Raw genomic sequence first — 6,775 nt, 5'->3', positions numbered from 1 at the left:
ATCTGCAACTGCCCTTCTCCCTCTCTCTTTCCTGTGCAATTCATGATTCATGCGTTGCGACTTGAAATATAGGGAGGTGTTTGCTCTCTGGTGTGCCCTACAAAATTTTTGTATCAGATTTGGCCCCTTCTGCTACTCTAGTATTCACATATTGCTTGTTACGAATTCTACTCAGCTTGATGAATGGCGTTTTGTTTTGATCATGATGCAAGGTTCTAGCTTGTCTAAGAACTGGGATTTGGGCAAGCAGATTGGTAATGAACACAGTGTCCTTGTGGATTGTGGGGATGTGCATAAGCCCTTTGGGGACAAGCGTGTACTGCAAGGCGTCAGCTTCAAGGTGAGTCCTGGTAGGAGCCTTTGCATTTCTTTTTCACCTCTTGCTGATTGTTGTGACTCCATACCTGTCACGCTGCATCTTCGTTACTAGGTTTCCGTTTGCATGTTCAGATTATTGCTAATAGTGCCTAAATTCTGAACTTCTCTAACTGTTGATATTAGGAGCCAAAACAAATTTGCTTCAGTCTGAAACATGTTTGTTTCTTCCCTACATTTGGTGTAATATATAGTGCGCGCCTGTTAAATGATCCAGCAGGGATTTTTCAAGATATGCTGGAGGTTGTAACGAGAGACATAATGAAGGACCAACTTCCTAGGTACAGATGGTTTTTTAAGCACGTACAAATATCATTGACGATGATGTATTGTACCCCGCCAACTTACTGTTTAGAGCTCACCCAATGAGGAGCTTGTATTTTTTTTTGGTTTGTCATTACTTCTTTTACAACATGACACTATTTTCGGGTCATGATGCTTTTTTTGTTTTTGCGAGGATCGTCTCACACCACATCACATGATGCTGATGTTGCCATTGTTCTTTCTTTTCTGAAGAAGAGATGCAGCCATTTGTCTTGACGAACAAGGCATATTTTAGCATCACTTTGTTGGGAGGAAAGACATACATAATGGCCACGTGCTGCGAGTTATCTTGAAGAAGAAGAAATATTTATCCTGTAACGAATCACGTTTTGTGATCGGAAGAGGAAAGGCCTAGGAATACCAGCAAGAAACAGATCTACAATGATTCTTTGCCTCCCTCGATTTGGTCCCGAAGTAGGGGCGAGCTGGTAGGCATCCATGGAAGGCAGGGGCAGCGACCCACCATATGAGCTACCGTCATCTGCATCATTGCGTTGCAAGAGTGAGCAGAGTCCAGAGAGGTGGCAACGATGGCGGAGGCCGTCATTGGGGCGCTGGTGGGGAAGCTGCAGGAGCTGGCGATGAGCGAAGCCCGGGCAATGGTGGCGGTGAACGAAGACATACGGAGCCTCCGGGACAAGCTCATGTGGATGCAGGCCTTCCTCCGCGACGTCGAGCCACGGCGGCGCCTACAGAACGACGAGCTCATCAGGGTTTGGCTCATTGGCTGCAACAGACCCGCAGCGCGGTCTTCGAGAGGATGCCGTCGACCAGTACATCCTCCAGGTCGACCTCTCCAGGTGTGTGTGCTTTGCTCGCCGCTCCAAATTAAACCGCCCGGCCCTTTCCATGCAAAATAAAGAAACTATATACTCCCTCCGTTTTTATTTATTTACTCTGCATATTGAAGTTGACTGGCAAGTTTGTAGAAAATAATATGAACATTTACAGTAACAAATCTATATGATGTGAAAATATATGCAATAATAAATCTAATGGTGTTGATTTGTTGTTGTATTGGTTAATATTTTTATTTATAAACTTTGTCAAAGTTTGCAAAGCTTGACTTTGACCAAAGCTAATATACGGACTAAATACAGTAGCGCCAACACCTAGCTCGAGATGGCCCCTCTCGCTGATCTCCTCGCCTAGTCATCTCCGCTTAGATTCCGGTAAGGGGCGCCCTCACCAAGGGAACGAGGGGGTTGCCCTAGTCGACACATAATAAGGCGGCTGTGGCACTGTACCGCGGGAAGGGTTGGGCGGCAACAACACTGCTACGCGTCAGTGACGCTAGCCTCAGTGGTGATGCAATGGTCGGGAGAAAATAAAGGAGGTAGCGGCCCCGCACCGCCTCCGAAGAGACTAGTCAAATAGGTCTACGTGATGTGGTAATACATGATTGGACTCCTCTCCTCCTCTCCCGTGGCGCTCCTGCGGGTGCCGGGGAAGAAACCCTAGCCCCTAGCCGAGCTTCCCCACCTCTCCCTCCCTTCCCTCGCCACCGCCGGTGGTGCGTGCTGAAATTTGAGATGGGCTCTAGGCCCATATAGCAATTTCTGAAAAATCTCTAAGGGCCCATGTGGATTATATGGCACTAGGTGTAGTGGGAAGTTTAGTCCCACCCCGAAAGTGGAAGAGAAGTTGGACCACCTTATAAGGGTTTCTCTTCTACATGCTATTGGAGCTTGAGAAGAGAAGAGACCCTCGCGCACTCCTCCTCCGCCGCCCGCCGCGCCGCGCCGCGGGTTGGGGGATTGAGCCGAGCCAAGCTCACACCTACACGCTTATTTTTGCCAGTCACTAACGGAGAGTTCTCTGACAGCTGGGCCACGATCTGAGACGTCATATCGTGGGCTGTCACGGACTCGGACGTGGGTCGAACCCACGTCTCTCCACGCGACTGCGCCTATATAAGTGTGCGGTGTCTCCTAACCCTAGCCGCCACGAACAGATCACATCTGCTCCATGCGCACGCCCACCGTCGTTCCTTTGCTGCTGCTGCCGCCGGTGACTCCATCCCGTCCGCCGCGTACACGGTCGATGGGAGAGCAGGTCTCCGAAACCACGCCCTTCTGGTTCCTGTACGGGGTGAGGGGCGAATAGGTTTTTGGGCAGCGATTACGCGACTGCTCGCTTCCGATCATCTACTTCTTCTACGTCTGCGACGCCTTCATCATCACCATGTCCACCGATGCCGAACGTGCCGCCGCCGAGAAAACTGAAGCCGACAAGAAGGCCGCCGAGGACGCCGCTGCTGCCCCCAAAGCCGCGGCCTTTGCATGGCCTACTGGAGGGTATAACTCGTTTATCCCGCTCCTACTGTTTTCTGTTTTAGCCATGCTAGTGTTATATGTAGATCTTTCTGCAATTAGCGTAGTATGTGCTAGCTTGACTGAATATCAGTATATGTTTATTTGTGTCAATGCCATGCTAGTGATTTACTCGTGGATTAATTTAATCGATAAATTGCCTATTTACTCAATAATCCAAAAACCTATTATGTGTAGGAATTTTTCGGCAAGTGGCTTTGCCGCTGCACTGAAACCAGATAAGTTTATCGGTTCATATTTTAAGCGTTGGCAGACTAAGACCACTTTATGGCTTACGGCTATGAACGTGTTCTGGGTCACCGGTGTCTCCACGGGAACGATTGCTCCTGAATAGGAGAAGGCGTTCAAGGAGGCCACCGTTGTGTTCCTTGGAGCAGTTCTTAGCGTGATCGGAGATAAACTGGTCGACGCATATTTACATGTGCATGTCGCCAAGGACTTGTGGGAGGCGCTCGAATCTAAGTTCGGGGCAGCCGATGCCGGGAGCGAGATGTATATTATAGAGCAGTTCCACGATTACAAGATGGTTGAAAACCATCCTGTATTGGAGCAGGCTCATGAGATAATATGCATTGTTAAGGAGCTTGAACTTCTTAAGTGCGAGTTAGCGGGCAAGTTTGTCGCGGGCTGCATAATCGCTAAGCTCCCTAATTCCTGGAGGAACTTTGCCACCACTCTGAAACATCAGAGGCGTGAATTCTCTGTGGAGGATGTCATTGGCCATCTGAGTGTTGAGCAGAATTCAAGGGCAAAGGACTCGCACGAAAAAGGGGCCGAAGGGACTTCTGTCGCCAATATGGTGAACCAGAAGAACTTCAACTCCCACAAGCCCAAGGGAAAGAATGGTGTCCAACACAATACCGACTTTAAGAAGAAGGGTCAGAAGACCTTCAAGAAGAACAAGAAGGATGAGGGCTGCTTTACTTGTGGTTCGATTGAACATTGGGCCAACAAGTGCCCAAACAAGTGCAAGAAGTCAGGACAGGACTCCAAGTCCGTCAACATGATTGTGGACAACAATGAGAATGGGGCACCTGGGTACGGTAATTTATTTACTGTTTTTTCAGTGTTTCAGCCCACCGATTGGTGGGTGGACACAGGTGCATGTGTACATGTGTGTGTGCTGACATTTCATTGTTCACTTCTTACCAGGTCACAGGCCACGGGTCCGTATTGATGGGGAATGGCGCGAGTGCTTCTGTTCATGGTGTTGGCACGGTCGATCTGAAGTTTACTTCGGGAAGGATCGTGCATCTGAAGAATGTGCAGCATGTCCCCGCCATCAAGAAGAACCTCGTTAGTGGCTCCCTTCTATGTAAAGAAGGGTTTAAGTTGGTTTTCGAGTCTAATAAATTAGTTGTTATGAAATATGGACTCTTTGTTGGAAAAGGTTATGAAAGCGGAGGGATGTTCCGCCTTTCCCTCGCAGATTTTTGTAATAAAGTCGTGAACCATATTCATTCGAATGTTAATGAATCTGAAGTTTGGCATTCACGTCTTTGTCACATTAGTTTCGGTGTTATGACACGGCTAGCCAAGTTGGATTTAATCCCGAGTTTCACCTTAGCCAAAGGTTCTAAGTGCCTTTCATGTGTGCAAGCTAAGCAACCTCGCAAGCCTCACAAGGCCGCGGAGGAGAGACACTTGGCACCATTAGAACTCATACATTTTTATCTTTGTGAGATGAATGGTGTGTTAACTAAAGGTGGAAATAAATACTTCATGACATTGATAGATGACTACACTAGATATTGCTATGTGTATCTGTTAAACACTAAAGATGAGGCTCTACACTACTTTAAAATCTATAAGGCAGAAGTTGAGAATCAACTTGAAAAAAAAATTAAACGAGTCCGGTCAGATCGTAGTGGAGAGTACTTCTCGAGTGAGTTTGATTCTTTCTATGCGGAACACGGGATTATTCATGAGAGGACGCCTCCCTATTCACCCTAGTCAAATGGGGTTGCCGAGCGGAAAAACCATACTCTAACTGATTTGGTTAACACCATGTTAGATACATCGGGTTTATCCAAGGCATGGTGGGGGGAGGCTATATTGACGGCATGTCATGTCCTGAATAAAGTCCCGACAAAGAATAATGAGATCACTCCCTATGAGAAATGGGCAAAGAGAAGGACAACACTCTCGTACTTGCGTACTTGGGGCTGTTTGGCGAAAGTCAATGTGCCGATCCCCAAAAAGCGTAAGCTTGGACCAAAGACTGTGGACTGCGTTAATTTGGGCTACGCTAAGAACAGCGTTGGCTATAGATTTATAGTAGTGAAATCTGAGGTACCTGACCAGAAGGTCGATACAATTATGGAGTCTAAGGATGCTACATTCTTCGAGGATATTTTTCCTATGAGAGATATGCAAAGCACTTCTAGACAGGAATCTGAGGAGACTCCTGAACCTGCCAACCCTATGGAATATTATGAACAAACACATGATGAAAATCCCGAGGAGGAAGACGAGGAAACCCTTGGTAGGGGCAAGAGACAAAGGACTGCAAAGATCTTTGGTGATGATTTCTTCGTGTACCTCATGGATGATACTCCTACTTCTATTTCAAAAGCGTATGCCTCTCCAGAAGCTGACTACTGGAAGGATGCGGTCCGTAGCGAGATGGATTCCATCATGGCTAACAGGACATGGAAGATCACCGAGCGTCCCTATGGTTGCAAACCATTGGGATGTAAGTGGGTGTTCAAAAAGAAGCTTAGGCCCGATGGTACGATTGAAAAGTACAAGGCTAGGCTTGTGGCCAAGGGTTATGACCAAAAAGAAGAGGAAGATTTATTCGATACTTATTCACCTGTGGCTAGACTGACCACCATTAGAGTATTACTCTTGTTGGCGGCCTCGCATGGTCTTCTCGTCCACCAGATGGATGTTAAGACGGCTTTTCTGAATGGAGAGCTAAATGAGGAAATCTACATGCAACAACCAGATGGCTTTGTGATAGATGGCTAGGAAAGAAAGGTGTGTAGGTTGCTGAAATCTTTATATGGCCTGAAGCAAGCACCTAAGCAATGTCATGATAAGTTTAATACAACTCTGACATCTGTTGCTTTCGTTGTTAATGAGGCTGACAAATGTGTATACTATCTGTAACGCCCCAGATATACTTTCCATATTTGTATCCAACTCTTGCCGTCCCTGGCGCTAAGTTATATTTATTTCTCGGGTTCGGGTCTTTGTCTCCGTGTGTTGTTTTTCTTTTCGTGCATCTCTTATCATGTCATCACGTGCATTGCATTTGCATACATGTTCATCTCATGCATTCGATCATTTTCCCCGTTGTCCGTTTTGCATTCCGGCGCTTCGTTCTCCTCCGGTGGTCATTTCTAGTCTTCTTTCGTGTGTGGGGTTAAACATTTCCGGATTGAACCGAGACTTGCCAAGCGGCCTTGGTTTACTACCGGTAGACCGCCTGTCAAGTTTCGGGTCATTTGGACTTCGTTTGGCACTCCAACGGTTAACCGAGGGACCGAAAAGGCCTCGTGTGAGTTGCAGCCCAACACCCCCCAAATTTGGCCCAAAACCCACCAAACACTGCTCCATGTCCTAGAGCGTTCGATCACGATCGTGTGGGCGAAAATCGCACCTCATTTGGACTCTCCTAGCTCCCTCTATGCCTATATATACACCCCTCCGTTTTCGGATCTCTCCCTCTCCCCGAAACCCTAAAAAAAAAAACATCCCCGCCAGATCCGCGCCGACGGACGTGTCCGGGCGAGCCG

General features: G+C 47.5%; 1 pseudogene; it reads left to right on the top strand.

Moving 5' to 3' along the window:
* Positions 1 to 1,229: 1,229 nt before the first annotated feature.
* The window catches only part of LOC119315664, a 32,096-nt pseudogene continuing 26,550 nt past the window's right edge, over positions 1,230 to 6,775 (top strand).

This window comes from Triticum dicoccoides, chromosome 6A (genome assembly GCF_002162155.2).
Source record: "Triticum dicoccoides isolate Atlit2015 ecotype Zavitan chromosome 6A, WEW_v2.0, whole genome shotgun sequence".
Classification (NCBI taxonomy): Eukaryota; Viridiplantae; Streptophyta; class Magnoliopsida; order Poales; family Poaceae; genus Triticum; species Triticum dicoccoides.
Note: the sequence above shows the minus strand (reverse complement) of the source record. Positions and strands in the feature narration are given on the sequence as shown.